This window comes from Neltuma alba, unplaced genomic scaffold, assembly GCF_004799145.2.
Source record: "Neltuma alba isolate B1F8T4 unplaced genomic scaffold, ASM479914v2 tig00013305_pilon, whole genome shotgun sequence".
NCBI lineage: Eukaryota > Viridiplantae > Streptophyta > Magnoliopsida > Fabales > Fabaceae > Neltuma > Neltuma alba.
In genome coordinates, this window is record NW_021637583.1 from 82,471 (window position 1) to 102,597 (window position 20,127).

The 20,127-nt window shown below is 34.6% G+C and overlaps 1 protein-coding gene, 1 long non-coding RNA gene and 1 pseudogene across 3 annotated transcripts in view; all 3 read left to right on the forward strand.

The window, feature by feature from the left end:
- Positions 1 to 447: 447 nt before the first annotated feature.
- Positions 448 to 4,494, forward strand: LOC114736096 (uncharacterized). 2 transcript variants are annotated; one of them, XR_003739330.1, is made up of 3 exons: positions 448 to 478; positions 3,662 to 3,731; positions 4,127 to 4,494. It is a non-coding gene; the product is annotated as an uncharacterized LOC114736096 (long non-coding RNA). The 2 variants fall into 2 exon arrangements; XR_003739329.1 differs by lacking the exon at positions 448 to 478 and having other exon boundaries at positions 3,608 to 3,731.
- Positions 4,495 to 6,100: 1,606 nt separating this feature from the next.
- On the forward strand, positions 6,101 to 12,144 carry LOC114736097 (receptor-like protein 9a; annotated as a pseudogene).
- Positions 12,145 to 17,077: 4,933 nt separating this feature from the next.
- Positions 17,078 to 20,127, forward strand: part of LOC114736098 (receptor-like protein 1) — a 31,047-nt gene continuing 27,997 nt past the window's right edge. Inside the window, exon 1 of the mRNA XM_028923867.1 lies at positions 17,078 to 17,104. The gene's annotated coding sequence lies outside the window, so the exon portion shown is untranslated. The remainder of the gene's footprint in view (positions 17,105 to 20,127) is intronic.

A 20,127-nucleotide genomic window follows, 5' to 3' on the forward strand; every position in this document is an offset into this window, starting at 1 on the left:
ATGCATCAAAAGTATATCTATTTTCAGAAAAAAGATTACCGGGCCATCATTTTAAGAAAAATGCTAAAAGGAATATATAGACAAAGTTTTCTCCATTAAATATATGAAAGTGTCTTTTTTTTTTCTTGATTTTGTTGGGAAGTCAAATTATTTACCTTTGCCATATAATCATCTCAACGGAACAATTTATGTGCCTTTATTTAATTGAGAGAATTGAATGAAATGTCAAAAGTGAGACATAAGATGACGTTTTCTTACTTAGCAGATTCATTATCAATAAATTTTAACAACATATATACTTATCAATTGATTTCCATTTGGCATTTGACAGACCTTTCTCATTCACGCAATCTGGATTTGCTATTGCTTGATGCTAATTATTTGGAGGGCAGTATTCCAGAATCTATTACGTCTCTTACTTCCCTCACCACATTGACATTACGCTATAACAACCTCAATGGATCATTGCCACAACAAGGTACGCATCATATTTTATAGCATCTGCGATGAAAAGAAAATAATCCATTAATTGAGTATTCGCCAATAAACATCAAATTTGTGGATAAAATTTTTTTTATTTTAATTAAACAGTCAAATTTTCCTTGTTCTTGCAAATTGAGTTAACTATTCAATGAAACCGATTTCCAATGCATGTCCTAGCTGGCATGCGGCAGTAGTTTAAAATAATGTAGTCAAAACAATAATAACAACAACAATAATAATAAGATGGACTTGTATTTAGACACATGGACAGGCTAAGACTAATAAAAGGAAATGGCTTAATAATTTATTTTTACTCATATTTTTGGGCTCAATGTTGAGGCTTTTTTCCTGGGCCCATATTAATTTAAATACATTGTTCTGACGAAATAAATTTAATAAAAAAATGGTGTATGTTGCAGGAGGCCTGTGCAATTTGACGAATCTTTCATCATTGGATCTTAGCGACAATGAATTTGAGGGGCAACTCCCCCCATGCCTTGGCAATTTGACGTCCTTACATACGCTTTATCTTTTAGGAAATCGTTTTGAAGGAACTTTTCCTTCCTCACTCTTTCATACTTTGCGGTCCTTAATGGCAATTTTTCTTACCGATGACAATTTCAATGGCTCATTTTCACTCTCGTTGCTTGCCAACCACTCTGACCTCAAAATGCTTTCCATTGATTGCTCCAACACCAACCTCAGGCTTGAAACAGAGAATCCCCCATTTATCCCTTCCTTCCAATTGAGGGCTTTCACAATCAGCAACTGCATTCTAAATGAAGCAAACAATAAAATAATGCCTACCTTTCTTCATCATCAATATGACTTGCTATATCTAACACTTACCAACGTGAACATTTCAGGGGCCTTCCCGTCCTGGCTTTTGGCAAACAACACAAAATTGAATGATTTCAATTTGACCCGCAGCTTGTTCACTGGTCCCTTTGAGCTCAATTCCACCTCAAAATTGCTTCAAATGGAGTCTTTTGATATTTCATCAAACCCCATCAAAGATGAAATCCCTTCTCATATTGGCTTCATTTTCCCCAACTTGATCTCTCTTGACATGTCTTCAACTTCATTGCGAGGTTGCTTCCCAGCTTCAATAGGTGAAATGAGACAACTGAATGATCTCGACTTGTCAAATAATAATTTATCTGGTTACTTGCCCCAAGAATTCGGTCAAAGTAACAATGAATTGAGGTTTTTGAAGTTGTCAAACAACCACCTGAGTGGCCCATGTCTTCCCGTAGGATCAAATTTCACATATTTGTTGTTTTTGGATCTCAACAACAATAACTTCAAAGGAAAACTTGAAGGTGGCATCATGAATAGTACTAAATTAAGAATGTTGGATATTAGTGCCAACCAACTATCCGGTGAATTACCTAACTGGATCGGAAACCTTCAACATCTGAGTTATCTCATTTTGTCAAAGAATTCTTTAACAGGTTCACTACCAGAAAGCTTTTGTAACTTGACCGAACTCACATATCTAGACCTTTCTAAAAATAAATTCAATGGCTCTTTGCCAATCTGTCTAAATTTTTCAATGTTGAAGTACTTGCATTTGGAGAGCAACCATTTCATGGGACCTCTACCTTCCACTTTAGCTAATTCCCCTTTATTGTTGACTTTAAATCTGATGAATAACAATTTTTCAGGTCAACTTTCAAGATTGAATGGCTCATTTTTGAGTTTAAGGGTCCTCATGTTAAAAGGAAACAAACTTGAAGGCTCTATTCCTACCCATTTATGTGAGCTCAAGAATATCAGGTTATTAGATCTTTCTCAAAATAAGCTTTCTGGTGGCATCCCATATTGCTTGAATAACATCACATTTGGGAAGATAGATGCACCAAAGGAAAAGGAAATAGGACATTTTATTGTGTCATGGACTACAAGATTTTCAAATTACGAATTTGATCCAGTGACCTTTGAAGTTTCCATGCAAGAAGAAAAAGAAAATGTTACACTGTATAAAGACCAAGAAGTAGATTTTACAACAAAAAGCAGGTATGAATCTTACAAAGGAAACATTTTAAATTTCATGTCTGGGTTGGATCTCTCAAATAATCAATTGGTAGGCGAAATTCCTTCACAAATTGGATACTTAGATGCCATCCATGCATTAAATTTGTCAAACAATCAATTGAAAGGGCCTATTCCAGAAATGTTTTCCAACCTCAAGCAGATAGAGAGCCTTGATCTTTCATGCAACAAATTGACAGGTCACATTCCTAAACAACTAATTCAGTTGTACTCCTTGTCCGTCTTCTCGGTGGCTCATAACAATCTATCTGGAACAACACCTGACATGAAAAATCAATTTGCAACTTTTGATTCAGCCAGTTATGAAGGGAACCCTTTTCTATGTGGTCCGCCTTTACAGCAAAATTGCTTAAAAGCTGGGAGAAACAAGCAACCTCATGATTATTTGGAAGGGGATGACTTTGGAGATGCCTTCTTATGGAGTTTTGTTGGAGCATTTGGGGTCTTTTTTATAGGCATCATTATAGTTCTTTATTTGAACCCTTACATTTGCAATTACAGACTACTCATACTAGAGAGAGCTGTAACAAGTTATCTGTATGAGTGGTGGCAAAATAGGAAAACATTTTAATTTTAGTTGATAAGATTCTGATCATGTAAGAGATGGCCTGGTGATCATCTCTAGAATTACAATAACCAAGGGATTGCTAGTTTTAAGTCTTCTCATGATCAGGAAGGAAACTAAATTGAAATATTCGAATCATTACTTTGTCTTTCTCTACGTGGTCATTTAGTTCAATGATTGGACTTCTAACTTCACGTTGTGTGGCTGTTGACTATATGATAAATGGTCGAATAAAAAAAAATAAAAAAAAGAGCAAGAAGCTGCCTTATAGAGGCTATTCACATTAATATTTCTTCACGCGCTTTGACAATATTATTGGAACCTTCCATTGAGCTGCCTTAGCCGCAGCCGCCGGCAACCCATATAAGTGTGTCATGTGTGCGTATTACTCAACAATCTCCTTCTCAAAATCCTTTATTATCATATATCTATTTCGTCTTTGCCTCTATGTTCCTAGCTATCATCAATATTTATTTATGAACATTGCTTCGCGAATTTATATATTCACCAAGGTATGTTGAAGTTGATTCATACGTTTAAGCATGTCTCCACGTACAGTGCAATCAAACCCAATTTTAGCACAATCGACTGCAACTGATAATGCAAATCTTCGAAGATTTAGCAACAGGTACCATCCAGCTCGTATTTAATACACCCATCTTTGAATGTGGGTTTAATTTCTTTGAACAACTTTTAAGTGGACAATTTCCATCTTTATAGTTTTAGCAGTGCTGATAATATCAGCACTGAGATTATGGGTCGACCTTACCCGCAAAACTTAACTGCTTTAAACTTTCTTCGTTTCTTTTCTTTCTTTCGTTCTTTCTTTTTCTTTTTCTTCTTTTAAAGAATCCTTGCAAAATCACATCCACGAAGAGATGGTCAATCAAAACATTATCGCATTGATTTCATGGACCCCTACGAATAAAGCTGCAGCCAGCTGCATGATTCCTTTTCGTCATAACAGTAATATTTATTTATTGGTTTTAACATCTTCAGTTTTACTGATATTCATATTTGTAGAATTAGGTTGGATCAGCTTATGATTTTGATGACCTTTGTCTGTGAAATTTCGGCATCACAGAGAGTTGCATATATGGAAAGTACAGGTTTTGGGGAATTATGAGTAATTAAATATGGTCAGTATGGAAAATTTGGTAATAAATATATCTCAAGTGAAAAATGCGTTGACTCTTCATTTCTTGCCATTCTGGATGATCACTGACGACTGAAGTGAAGATATTGATTTTTTTTTTTTTGGGTTTTGATAGTTTCTTGAAGTAATCATGCATCCACAAAGTCATTCATTTGTTTAGATGAAGTGTTCCTCACTCTGCGTCTGTAATGAGATCATGAAAGTTCAAAATATTGAAGTTTTATGTATGTTATTTAATTGAGCTCTCTAGGTTTCAGAAGGTGCTCACCATGTATTGTGCTCTGCAGTCTCATATAATTTCATAAGAATATTGCAAACGCATGTTGTCTATCTACTCCTCTCTGCTTTGGCTTCATACTTCTAAATCAACACAGAGAAAGAGTAGGATGGAGCATGGAGTGGGCAAATAATTAAAAACTGTTTGACGAATTATTTTTTTTAATTATTTGAGAAATTCGTTTTGTAAAATATCAAGTTTACCCTATATAACTCTTGGGATCACTGATTATTTATTGACTAGCCATTATTGTCCCCTTTGTTTGGTTATGATACAGTTTTGCTGAAACGTAATTCCCCCGTTGGCCAGCTAGCCATCCTATTTTTCTGACTTTTAGCTGTTGTATTATCCTGGGCTAATCAAGTTCAACTGCAAATTTGGTTTAGATTAATACTTAAATTATCATAATTAGCCATAACATTTACAGACGATCGTGTAGAAAGCTCTAGACGTGTAGTTTACTTCTGGCTTCATGTACCGTTTTTTGACTAGTTGTGATGACTGATAAGAATATCAAGCGTCAGCAACAGTAGTCAGGATTATCAGAAAGTGAGGGGTTGGGCCCAGTCGTTTGCTTTGGGTGGGGCAAGGAATTTTCATCTTGTCCTTGTTTTCCACACTAAACGACTATAAGTCTGCATCAGGTTATGAAGTGGAGCCCTATGAGAGAATACTCTCGGGATTGGGACGAGTAACATGTAACAACCTCAAAGCTCATCTATAAAAGAAAAGTCATGTTTTCTTTCATTGCAGAAATGACATCAGCAACTTTATCATTCCTGTTTTGTTACACTCACGACTCATTCAACCAGAAACGAGTGTATAAGAATTAGATAACTAATTTATAAATATTAACAAAATTAGTTAAGTTAGTTATTTGTAGTAAATAGGTGTTTTCTTTAGTAAAATATCTTTGTTATTGAAATAATTCTTACTATCTTCATAGAAATTACTTAAGAGCAAAATAAATGAATATGAGAGATAAAGTAGATTGGAGTCTTATATTTAAGACTAAATTGAATATCCAATTAGCTCATGTATTAATTACATAATTTGTAATAACCATATTCCGGCCGACACAGTAGGACAAATGATTGTTGTCTGCATGAGGTTCTTGCTGTGTATTTTCTGCTGCTATCGTGCTTTGTCCCACCATTGTTTGAGCAGTCCATCAGATGTCAAATTTCTAGTTGATCAGATTTGTCTCTCTGTGTCATCGATTCTAATCACACCCAGAACAGAGGATTGATGAGTCTGTGCGTGATTTATTATTTTTTAATTGTTTCATGAAATTCGTTTCATAAATATATAACAATTTTATTATTTTATAAGTCTGTGGGATAAGTGGCTAATGACTAGATTACACCACCCCCCAACTGTTTGACTGTGACTCGGCTTTCAAGTCTTGGTTGTTAGCTTTATTGGTTGTGACTCACTTTTCAAGTCTTCAGTACTGTTTTGGAACACAGATCAACTTGAGTCTCCGTTCGTCCTATATATATAGATAGGGAGGACATAATAGAAGGCATAGGCAAACAAGGAAGCATATCATATACAGTGAAAAATGAAGTATTCATTGAGATCAGGAGATATGTGGTGGGTGATGGCCACAACCATATTCATGTTATTATTAGAGTTTTATGGAGGAACTGAGGGGTGCTTGAAAGAAGAGAGAGAAGCTCTTTTGAAATTGAAAGAAGTTTTCAATTACGCAAATGGATCATTTCTTCCTTCTTGGAATAACCAAACCTTCTCTGATTGCTGCACTTGGGAAGCTGTACACTGTGACAACTCTACTCACAGGGTCATAAGCCTTCGTCTTAACAATAAAAGGGCTGAAGAGTTGAGACATATCAAATGGTCACTGAATGCTTCTTCGTTTCTCCCTTTCCACCACCTTCAAACGTTGGGCTTGCATGGGAATTACTTGTCAGGTCACCCTCTCCTTTTAACTATCTTATTGTATTCATGCACACAACACACACGCGCACACATATATTACTAGCTCTAGCCCTTAATATAACAACTAGTTAACTCATTTGAGTAAATTAAGAAAATTAGTTAAATTAGTTATTTGTAATAAATAAGTATTGTCTTATCTAAAATACTCTTACTAATCAAGTATTATTTGATTAAGCATTTAACATGTGTAACTACTACAAAGACTATCTTAGAAATGAGAGACAAAATGGATTAGAGTCTTATATTTATGACCAAAATAAGAGTAAAATTAGCTCTTATATTGAGAACTGAAGGTAGTCTATTGTTAATTAAGATTAGTATCTTTATATATATGTGCGTTTCAAACTGTGATATTTTATTAATAACAAAAAATTAATTAAAAGATGTATAAAAGCATATTAGTCAATATATATGTAATTCATGTATTAACACAGAAATTGGATACTAAATTATGATTATATCATTGTCTGTTATATCATCCTTTTTCCTTAGTTGCCACCAATCTGTGGAGGTAAGACTATTTTTGGCTAAATACGTGTGGATAGTTTTAAATTGGGATAATGAAGTTTTTTCCCTCCACGTTAAATTTAATTTGCTTCAATTATCGGTTTATTAGTTCTTAAAATTTAATTTTTATCAATCAAGTTCCTAAAATTCTTTAATCATACATAACTAACCCTTTTCGTTTGAAGATATATAATCCTGAATATGCGTATATTCTAGAATGATGAACTCTTCATGTATGAAGTTTTAGAGACTTCACTGATAAAAATTAAATTTTAGAGACCAAAAATTGATAACTAAGACAAATTTGAGGGATCAAAAATTTTATTATCCCTTTTCAAAATGTAATCAAGTAAAATATTTGTAAATGCGAGATACTACTTAAATGTTGGTTTTGTGTTTTTTTTTCAATTTTTTTTTAAATAAATTAGTGAGCGCAATATTTTCTTGGGTAAATAGAAAGGCCCAAGGTCCAAAACAAACTTGGAAATCACTGCATCAAACTTTAACGCATGATGATACTCCTCTAATCCTTCATATAAGACCTATTTAACTAATTTGATTAAATTAAGAAAGTTAAGTAAGTTAGTTAATTATAAGAGATATGACATGTTTTTTCCAAAACATTATAATCATCTTTCTTGATATCATCTCTCCCTCTTCTACTTGATTATGGTTGAGGGAGTATCTATAGGAGTAATTTAGAAAAAATTGATAAATATAAGAAATAGGTCTTATATTTAGAACCAAAATCAATTTAACAATTAGATCCTATATTAAGGACCGGAGGAGTATTAATTATTTGAATTATTTTTATAATTATTTTTACCTACTAATAACATCCATAATAACTGATCATATGCTGTTTGCCGAGCAGGGCTGTCTGAAGATATGAGGCTAGCCAACTTGAAAGAGTTGCATTTAGCAGATAATAAGCTCACAGAATTCCCATCTTTCAGTGCTTAAATCTCCCATTCTTCTGGATTATATTCTTTTAAAAGCCGTATGTTAATTACTGTGTGCATCAAAATTTGACTTATTTTTACAGAGAGATTACCATGATTTTTTAGAAAAATGATGAAACAAATATTTGGACAACTTTTCTCTATTAAATCCGCGAAAGTTTTTATTTTTACTTCATACTGTTTGGAAGTCATCAATTGATATCACTAACTCATCATCTATTTGCCATGTCATATATATATAATCATTTCAACTGAAGAAATTTACACGTCTTTATTATTTAGAGATTCTTGAGAATACTGAGAGTTGAATTATAAGATGACGTTTTATTACTTGCCACGTGATGGAAACATGACTAATTAAGCAGATAGATTATCAATAAAATTTGAGAATATATATACATATATAAAATAAGTAATAGGACAATTCATTAAAACATTTTGTATAGATAAATTAACAATGCCATCCAAATAGCTCCTTCTGTGTGGCCCATGTGTCTGTTTGTACATATTATTGGCTAGGCACGCACTTGCTTAATTAACGTACACAATTCCATTTGGCATTTGACAGATCTTTCTCATTCACGTAATCTGAAGGTTCTGAGACTTGTTAGTAATTACTTGGAGGGAAGTATTCCAGAATCTATTCTGTCTCTTACTTCCCTCACCCAATTGGCATTAGGCGGAAACAACCTGACTGGATCATTGCCACAACAAGATACGAATCATATTTTATAACATTTGCAGAAAAAAAGAAAAAGAGTATTCCGCCAACAACATCAAATTCCTTGATATTCACAACCAGTAATATAAGTTTCATTTTCATGCACAGGATGAATAAAACTAATGAAAGAAAATTACTTTAGTTCTTCTTTTCCTGTATGGATTCTCTATATCATTTTCATCTTTACATTTTTGATTGAATTTTGGTTTTACTTCTTGAAATTTTAAATCATGGTTTTTTATCTCTTATAGTTTCACAAGAAATTGGTTTGAATTTAATAGCATTAATTTTTAGTTAACGTCGTTAAGTATAGATACCAAAACAAAAACTCATTAAAATTAAAGGGACTAGACGAGTTTTGGTTTTTGTCCTTTTATTTTTAATGAGTTTTGATTTTAGTTCATATACTTCATGACGTAATTCAGACTAAGTCTTTATAAAATTATAGGGACAAAAAACCATAATTTAAAATTACAAAGACTAAAACTAAAATTCGATCAAAATGTAAATATGAAGATGATATTAACCCTATTTTTAATGCTAATTAGTAATCCCGCATTCAAATATACCCCACTAATTTTCTTACATTTTTTTACTCAATTTTAATGCCCGACAATATTTTGAACAGAACTGCTTTTAATAGGAGGATAGCTATACTCAAAGTTTTAATCCTTAAGCTATTGCTTCAAGTTTTATAAACTTTTATTGATGGACTGATTAAACAAATTTGATAAAAAAAAAATGGTATGTTGCAGGAGCCCTATGCAATATGAAGAATCTTGTATTATTGGACCTTTCCTTGAATGAATTTAAGGGGCAACTTCCAGCATGCCTTGGCAATTTGACGTCTCTACGTACATTTTTTATCGGTAGAAATTGTTTTGAGGGAACCTTTCCTTCCTCACTCTTCCATTCTTTGAAGTCCCTAACTGAAATTTTTCTTTCTGACAATTTCAGTGGCTCATTTTCACTCTCATTGCTTGCCAACCACTCCAACCTCAAAATCATTATCATTTCATGCTCCAATGCCAATGTCAAGCTTGAAACTGAGAATCCCCCATTTATACCTTCTTTCAAATTGAGGTCTTTTAGAATCCACAACTGCACTTTGAATGAAGCCAACAATAACAAAATGCCTTCCTTTCTTCTTCATCAATATGACTTGCAAGATCTACGGCTAAGCAACCTGAACATTTTAGGAACTTTCCCATCCTGGCTTTTGACAAACAACACAAAATTAAATAATTTCAATCTAACTCACAACATGTTTATTGGTCCCTTTCAACTCAATTCCACCTCAAAATTACTTCAAATGGAGTCTTCTGATATTTCTTCTAACCCCATCGAAGATGAAATGCCTTCTTATATTGGCTTCATCCTAACTTGATTTCTCTTGATATGTCTTCGACTTCATTGCGAGGTTACTTTCCACTTTTTAATAGGTGAAATGAGACAACTGAATGATCTTGACTTGTCAAACAATAATTTATCTAGTTACTTGCCTCAAGAATTTGGTTAGGGTAACAATGAATTGAGATTTTTGAAGTTGTCAAGCAACAACCTGAGTGCCCATGTTTGCCCATAGGATCAAATTTCATATATTTGTTATTTTTGGACCTCAACAACAATAACTTTAAAGAAAAATTTCAAGCTGGGGTCATCAATAGTACTCAATTAAGAATGTTGGATATAAGTGCCAACCAATTATTTGGTGAAATGTCTGGCTGGATTGGAAATTTTCAACATTTGAGTTACCTCATTTTGTCCAAAAACTCTTTAACAAGTTCACTGCCAGGAAGCCTTTGCAACTGGACTAAACTTACATATCTAGACCTTTCTCAAAATAAATTTGATGGCTCTTTACCAAATTGTATGAATATGCCATTGTTGAAGTAGTTGCATTTGCAGGGCAATCGTTTTATGGGACCCCTATACCTCCTACTTTGGCTAATCCCCTTATTGTTGACTTTGGATTTGATGAATAACAACTTTTCCGGTAGAATTCCAAGGTTGGTTGGCTTGCTTTTGAAGTTGAGGGTCCTCATGTTAAAAGAAAACAGACTTGAAGGCTCAATTCCTATACATTTATGTGAGCTCAAGAATATCAGGTTTTAGATCTTTCTCAAAATAAGCTTTCTAGAGGCATACCATAGTGCTTGAATAACATCACATTTGGAAAGATGGATGCACCAAGGGAAATCGAGATAGGAAGTTTTATTGTGCCGTGGACCACCAGATTGTCACAGCATGCATTGATCCCCTTGACTGGTGAAATTTTTATATCTGAACAGAAACAAAATGTTACATTGTATAAAGAGCAAGAAGTAGCTTTCACAACCAAAAAAACAGGTATGAATCTTACAAAGGAAGCATTTTAAATTTTATGTTTGGGTTGGATCTCTCAAGTAATTAATTGATAGGTGAGGTAACATCACAAATTGGATACTTAGGCACCATCCATGCATTAAATTTGTCAAACAATTGATTGAAAGGGCCTCTTCCAGAAACTTTTTCCAACCTCAAGCAGATAGAAAGCCTTGATCTTTTACATAACAAATTGATAGGCCACATACCTGCACAACTAATTCAGTTGTACTCCTTTTTTATCTTCTCAGTGGCTCACAATAATCTATCAGAAATGACACCTGACATGAAAAATCAATTTGCAACTTTTGATTCAAGCAGTTATAAAGGGAACCTTTTTCTTTGCGGCTCACCTCTGCATCAAAATTGCTCATCCATTAATAAATCAGAAGGAGGGAGAAACAAGCAATCTCATCATTTGGAGGCAAATGAGTTTCGAGATGCCTTCTTATGGAGTTTTGCTGTAGCATTTGGGGTCTTTTTTCTAGGTCTCAGTATAGTTCTTTATTTAAACCCTTACATTTGCAATTACAAACTACTTGTATTAGAGAGAGCTGTAACTAGTTATTTGCGTGGGTGGAGGCAAAAAATGAATAGCCTTTTAATAGTTTACAAGCAGTGTTTGCATCCCACAATGAGATTAACGCTGCAGTAGATAACAACCAACAAAAGGGCGATGCTACGTGTTCGGAATTTATGAGCCAACATGAATATGAAGCTTCCCAACCCTGCAACCTTTTTTGGAGTAAGGAAGAAATGATCTGGAAAGAGTTTCCATGGGACAATGGTGTTTGATCCCTCGCTTGTTTGTATCTTTGGCTCTCTGACAAATCCTTATTTTATATGTATTTTTATGATTTATTTTATGAGTTTTAGGACATTTTTATTTCTTAAATCATGATTATTTGGTTTAATTGAGTACTTATGACATTTTAGGAATTATGTGCTTAATTGCTATTAATTGATAATAATTATGTGGTTTTTAATTCCTAAATATTTGTGTCCTTGGGATTAATTATATGATATTACATTTAGTTGAATTATTTTTCAGGTGATAATGAGGAAGTTGGACAAGCTAAATCACTGTGTTAGAGAGGAAAAGAGTTTCTAAGAGAAGCAAAATTTCATGGATTTTCTATTCCTTAAAGATTTCAATTCCTTTCCACTTTACCTACACTTATTCCCAAACACTTTTTTAGCTAACCCTAAACCTATCTCCTATTTCCCCTAACCAAACGAGGCCTTAGTTGGAAATTCCCCCCATTCCATGGTCAGCCGGAGAAAAATGAAAAGCAAAGGTCCAGTGGAGGCGGGAGAAAAGTCTTTGATCATTCTTGCACACCTCCAGGTCTCATTTTCTGGCACTTCTTCATTCTCCCATCAATCCAAAAACCACCAATTCTTCGTCTTCATCAACACCCTCCATCTCTTCATTCTCGCCAAATCCCTTCACTCATATTCGGCCAATTCCTTTTCTCCATCAATCCGAATCCACCCATCATCGTCGTCGTCTCTTTCATCTGCCCTTATGTTTTCTGCTATGGCTTTGACTGTTGAAGCATACCGTGGAGCTTCAGTGACGCGAAGGCTTAGCTAAATCCTTCAATCCTCTAGAGCAGTGTTTATGGCTTGAACTTGGAGTTTCAAAGGGGAGTTTTAGCTCTTTCAATCTTTACTTCTTTCATTGTATTAGTGATTCCTAGATCTTAGGATGAGTTTTATAATGTTTGGATGTACTGTGATGACTTATATTTATATTGTAATTGGTTATAGTTGTTGGATCTTTGATTAGCATTTGACATTATGTTGTGATTAGCTTTAATTTTTTTACATTGTACTGAGTCAGACTATGTTTTGAAATTATTGTGAATATTCAGTGATAATTCAAGGTAGCTTGGCTATTGGGTTAAAAATGTTAATTGTTTTTTTTTCCTTAGCTAATTGTGCTAAAACAGTTTAATCATGAGTAATTAAAATTCAAAGTGGTTTGATTTTAATTATTCTAATTAAACTGAGTTCAAGGGTTGGCCCTTAGAGTCTTTTGAAGTTAGTTAACTCCCAAATTAATTGAAGTAATGATAGCCTAAATCATTATAGTACAGGATTGCAATTCCATTGTTATCACTTGTTAATTCTCTTCGTTTATTTCATCAATATCCATTTTATAAATTAAAAATCCAAAAATTATTTACTCTTATTGCATCTTTTAAATTTTGTTAATTAGTCAGTTAAAAAGAAAATTAATCCTTTTTCAAGTCAATTTCTTTATTTTGTATACTTAGTTATTTAGGAATTTTTAGAGGCTCCCTAAAGTGAATATGACCCGGATTGTGTACTGTATTGCATTAATTCGGTTAATTTTAAAGTGGAGTTAAGGTTAGTAACGGTTCGTTCTTCACTCTTATTTCAAATGGCAAAGCAAAGTAGATAATATTGTCAACTATGAGGGAAACACAGACCATTAAGCAACCATGGACATGGAAAGGTCGATCCCTTCCCCGAATCTGCCTTCTCCCACACGCTTTCACCTTTCATAGCCGCCCACCATTCACCCACCTATGCCTATATATATGTGTGTGCGCGCATTCTATATAGCATCTCAATCTCATCTCATTTTCGGGTCTACCTGCATCTTCATATAGTTCAGAAGAGCATCGTATTCAGCAACCATGAGTCATCATTACAATAAGCAAGGTCCTCCCTGTAAGTTTTCTCTTTCGCAACAAGCTACTACCCTGTCATATCATTATAATGTGTTTGTGAATGGGGTTAACAATATTAATTAATGAGATTATATATGTTATATGATGAATTAGTAGTGTCATATCCTTCACCGGTGATGGCATATCCGTTGCCGCCGACTGTGAGTGCTCCTCCACCGATGGGATATCCTTCGAAGGATGATGTTTCTTGGGACCCAAAACAGAGTGGTCCACAAAAGACCACAAGTAGGGGTGATGGCTTTTAGGAGGGATGGTGAGTTCGCAAAATATCTCGGTTTTTTATTTTTTTTCCCAATGAATTCTTATTGTTTTCTTCATTTCTCTTCAAATTGACCAGTCCCTAATATTAACTTCTGTCTCTTTTTCTCTTCTTCATTTCAGTTGTGCTGCTCTCTGCTGTTGTTGCGTCTTGGATTGCTGCTCTTGATTACTTTCTCTTTTATTTGTTCTTGTTAGTCCCTTTTGGTTTCATATTTTTTCTTATACAATTTTTATACTCCTCAGAATAATAATATAATGGGACGTGTTTCTTGTAATAAGTATTATATTTACATTCTTGAATTGAATTCAACTTATGAGTTATGAAACTATCAAACCCAGTTCAGTGCTTATTCTCAAGAGTTCAAGGATGAGGAACAAAAAATCTCTCAGGTCCAAAACAGAAAATTGTTAGCAATCTAATTATCAAAATATATAATATTAAAATTATCTAAATGAAAAAAGGGTTAAATCTAGATAGTTTATATCAATGGACACCTTTCATTTATATCCCTGAAGAATTCAAGTCCAAAATGTTTAACCTTTGTTAAAAATGTTGTAATGAAATAGCGTTGTCTTTTGTGAATTGCAGGTAGCAAAATCTTCTAAAATACAATCCGGACCTGAATATCTGCTTTGATATAAGTCCTTGAAATCCTTTGGAAATGTTCAATTCCATTCTTCCTGAATAATAAAGCCGCCTATATAGTGACAGATTCGTGTTTCTTTGTCACATGTTTATTTATTTCCATGTTTGGTTGGGTGACCAATCGAGTCATCAGCCATAAAAGGAAAGTAGTCACGAGAGCCAAATTCAAAAGGACGGAACGGACACTATTTTTGTCAAACCAAAAACGAATTTGGTCTCACCTCAAAGTCATTGAAAATAGAACCTTCAAAGTCAATTGTTCAAGTTTGGCCGCTTTATAAATGCCTAAACTTCGCTGGTTCATCACGTCTAAGCAATTCCCTCTAATATTAATCAATGTGTACCACTTCCCCGATCTCCATCTAGCTCACAAATGAAGATTGCTGTTGTTTTTATAAATGGAGTAATTGCGTTGTCTTTGATCATCGTCTTCAATCTTTCTTTTCCCCTCTTATGGTCTCTCTCCTTTATCTTTTTGTGTCCTTTGGATAAATAAACACAGAAAAACAGAGCGCGAAGCAGGCTTATACAGGCTATTTAGATTCATATTTCTTCACGCGCTTTCACCATATTCGAACCTTCCATTGAGCTTACCTTAGCCGCCTCTGCCAACTCATATGTATGTGTATATATAGCTGAGCAATCTCTTTCTCAAAATCCTTCATTATCATCTCTATTTCGTCTCTGCCTATCTGTTCCTATCGCAGTTTAAGTGATTCCTTCAAGCTTCTTCACAGTTTTCCCTGTATCTGGGTATAACACTAATGAATGATATTATGTTTACTAATTACCAGTGATTTCATATGCACCACCAATGGAGTATCCGTATCCCTCCAAGGATGCTGTTTCTGGGGACACCCAACAAAGTGTTCCCCAGAAGACCACAATTAAGGGCGATGACTTTTGGGAGGGATGGTGAGATCACAAGTCATTATCAAAATCTCTCTGTTTTTCGTTTAGTTTTATGAACTCTTTAATTTGTCTTCAGATTAGGTCCTAATATTAATAGCTTTGTTTGGTCTCTTCTTTGTTGCTTTGCTTAATTGCAGTTGTGCAACTCTGTGCTGCTGTTTTTTCTGGGATTGTTGTTACGTTGAGTCGCAGAATATTTTTGCTCTTGCTCTTAGAGCTTGCTGTTCTTCCCCTTGCTTATGTTAATTTAATTTGAGGAAGAAAGGCTTCGCCTTTTTATATTTAAGAAAAAGAAAAGAGAGAAAAGAAAGGCAGGTAAAGTCGTCAAGTAGTTAGTCTAACACAGGAACATCGAATTGAAGAAGTTTGATGTAAAATTCAATCCAGCCTGAGAATATTAGTGGGAATGTTTCTGGAATATAGTTCATAATTATGATTATTCATTAGTTTTGTCTCCAGTTCAGTTCACAAGCTTTTTTTCGGTAATAAAACTTCTTATATCACTACAAAAAGCAAATTTTGGGGGCGGCAAAATTTTTTCCATAAATTAAGAGGGTGTTCGGAATATCTTAACACTTAAAAAAATATTTTCACACAATTTGAGATAAAACTTCTATTACTTTTAAAAAACTAAAACAAATACCCCTAACTTTGCAAGCGACACACAATACTGGGCATTAGTTTCAAATTGCATTGCATCTCTCCAACCAAAAAAATGATCGAATGCTTAACCAAATGATTTCATGTTGGTTTATTCCAACCATAGAAACTATATAAAAGAAAATTAAGCTAACCAAATGCTCCGCAAAATTTTTTTTTCATAAGTTAAGCCTGTTACAATATGGGACTTTTCCTAATTTTCGAATAAAAGAAAACAAAGTCTTATAGTTATAATAATAATTATAAAACATGAAACAAAAAGCAAATACAAATATAAGGTGATAAATGATGGCCATTTAGTTTTTTTCTAATTAAAAGATCAAAATGCCATTCAAAATAATAAAAATCATTATAATGTAGATTCTAAATAAGGACAAAAAGTCAAAAAAGAAATTGCGCATGCTTTCGCATTTACGATTTATTTCTACCAAATGGAAGACATAGGCAAATAAGGAAGCATATCATATATAGTGAAAAATGGGGTATTATTCAGTGGGATCAGAAGATGTGTGGTGGGTGATGGCCATAATCGTGTTCATATTATTGGGGTTTAGTGGAGAAAGTCAGGGGTGCTTCAAAAAAGAGAGAGAAGCTCTTTTGAAATTAAAAGAAGCTTTCAATTACCCAAATGGCCATTCTCTTTCTCCTTGGAATAATCAAACCTTCTCTGCAGATTGCTGCACTTGGGAGTCTGTGGAGTGTGACAATTCCACTAAGAGGGTCATAAGCCTTCTTCTGAACAATACCCGACCCTATGAGTTGAGGCGCATCAAATGGTCGCTCAATGCTTCTTCTTTTCTCCCCTTCCACCACCTTCAAGCATTGTGTTTGGATGGGAATTACTTGTCAGGTCACCTTCTTTCTTTTAACTATTCTATCATTCATGCATGTATATACACAGTATATTATACATAAATACGGGTATTATTTTTAAAAAAAAATACATTTTGATATATTTATTACCTATAACCAATTTTAACAAACAATATAATCTACATAATTTAATTATTTATACAAAAAATTCTTTAAAAAGATACTTATATAATTGAAAATAATAGTTGCAGCAGCGGTTGTAGCAGCTACGGCTTGCTAAGTTCACTTGCCACTTATAGAACTCAACGGTCGAGCTTGATGCAGAGGAGCGAGAGCAGCCACTCACTCCATAAGAATGAATATCGCAACCCTGTTTGTACTCTGTTTGCTGAGTTTCCCGACTCTGATGACAATCCGGTTCGCAGAGTCTACGGTACGGGTGATTTGCAGGTTAATCCTCCGCTCACAGTCTCACACATGCAATCTTTGTTTTGCTCTCTCATGGATAAACTGCCTTTCGTACACACACTGCGAAAATTGATGTGCACAGAGTAATCAAATTTTGGTTGTGTTGTGTGAATGGGTACAGAGGGTAAACAGAATGCAACAGAGGAATCAAATTTTAATGATTATTATTTATGAATTTTTTTTATTTCAATATTATGAATTAAATTATATTATTTTAATATGACCAGTTCAACCACGGTCCGACCAGTAACCTTTAACCCACTGTCTCGACTGGTTTAATTCCCGGTCTAATTTTTTGTTCCTTGTATATAAAGGCTATTCACATTCATCTTTCTTCACTACGCGCTTTTCACAATGTCATTCGAACCTTCCATTAAGCAAACTTGGCCACCGCCGCCACCAACCTATACGTATTTATGTGCGTATAACTTAGCAATCTCCTTCTCAAAATCCTTCATTATTATATATCTATTTCGTCTCTGCCACTCTGTTCCGATCATCATTATTTATTTATGAACGTTGCTTTCCGGGTTTACTTATAACGCCAAAATCACCAAAGCATGTTGAAGTTTATTCATACGTTTAAGCATGTCTCCACGTACAGTGAAATCAAACCCAACTTTAGCACCTAACATACAACAGACTGTAACTGATAATGCAAATCCTCAAAGATTCAGCAAAAATATAGGTTGGTCTTACCCACAAAATTAACTGCTTTAATTTTTTTGTTTCTCTTCTTTCGTTTTGTTCTTTATTTCTTTATTATTTTTTAAATAATCCCTACAAAATCACAGCCAAAAATATGGCTCGGTCAATCAAAACATTATTGCATTCCTTTTGTGGACCGCTACGAATAAAGCTACCAACTGAATGATTCCTCTCTTGTCCGTATCTTTGGTTCTCATTTCAAATGGTGAACGCACAGTTGATAATATTGTCAACTTTGAGAGGGAAGCCAGCACTAAGCAACCTTAGCCATGGAAAGGTCGATCCCTTCCCCGAATCTGCCTTCTCCCACGCGCTTTCATATTGTGCTTAGCCGCCCACCATTCACCCACCTATACCTACACACACACACACACACACACACACACACATTCTATATAGCATCTCAATCTCATCTCATTTTCAGGTCTACCTGTATCTGCATATGGTTCATAAGATCATCGTCAACTTCAGTATTATTTAGCAATCATGAATCATCATTACAATCAGCAAGATCCTCCCGGTAAGTTTTCTCTTTCATAACAAGCTACTACTCTGCTACATCATTATACTGTGTTTGTAAATGGGATTAACAATATTAATTAGAGATTATATATGTTATATGATGAATTTGCAGTGTCATATCCTTCACCGGTGATGGCATATCCGCCGCCGCTGATTGTGAGTGCTCCTCCACCAATGGGGTATCCTTCGAAGGATAATGTTTCTTGGGACCCAAAACAGAGTGTTCCGTGTAACACCCCGAATTTTCTGACTCAGGATGAGCAGAAAAGAGAAAGTTCATTAAAATTATTTAATAGCTCAATCAATTGGGGAAAATTATGGAATATTGATTTTTCAAGGTTTAGAAATATTTTGGAAAAGTTCATTCCCCAAAAACTGGCTTAGATGATTTTAAAGCTATTTTCATAGAAAAATGGGTTATTTTCTTAGGAAAATTATTTTATGGGTCAAAGAAGCTAATGGATAAGAAAAATCCATTTATGATATTTTGGTTTAATTTCTGGATATATCTTATATTTCAGAAAAATAGGAAAGGGATAAGATTAGAGAAATAATTATTTTGGAGGGAAAAATGGTCCATTAAGTCAGACACTACACGTGCCATCTTCTTCATTAACACTCAGCTCACCGTGGCATCTTTTATTTCATTCGGTTCTGCAACGTAGAGGGAGAGAACGAGAGAAATAGAGACAGACCGAGAGAGAGAACGGAGAAGGAGTAGTGCCGGAGGTGGTGATCTGAGGAGCTACACTTGCATGCAAACCGGTTAAACTGTCAAGGTGAGCATCCTGATCAACCTCCCACCATTTTCTTTTCTGTTTTCTGCGTGGTCTGGGCGGTGATGGAGGAGAGAGAGATGGGTTTTAGAGAGAGAAAGTAAAGGAAAGATGAAGGGAACCGGTGAACTCTTATTCCACGAGAAGACTGAAGTTGGTAGGAGTAGTTTTTGAGCTTGCATGTTCCTTTCTTTGTTTTTGTGCTGCTGTCCGAACAAGGGGTACATGTTTGGAATTGTTTAATAATGATTTTCGAGTGGCATGATTTATCTCGCTTCTGGTTATGGGGTCAATGTTCGCTTATGGGGGTCCTCCATGCTGTCAAGTTGTGAAGCTAGTGAGAGGTAGTAGTTACGTGTGTGTGTGTGTCCGAATGGTTGCTCTGTTTTAATTCGGCCAAACAGGGGTACATAACCTGAAGAAGTTGAAGTCAGATTCATGCATGTGTGGAAAGTGTTCTGTTCTGAATTGTAAATGACATACGAACATATAGAGGAGCTTGAGAACATAGTTTAATGGGTAGAAAGAATACTATATGAGTAGGAGATGGGTGATTTCGATTCATAGGACCAGAAAGAGCAAAACA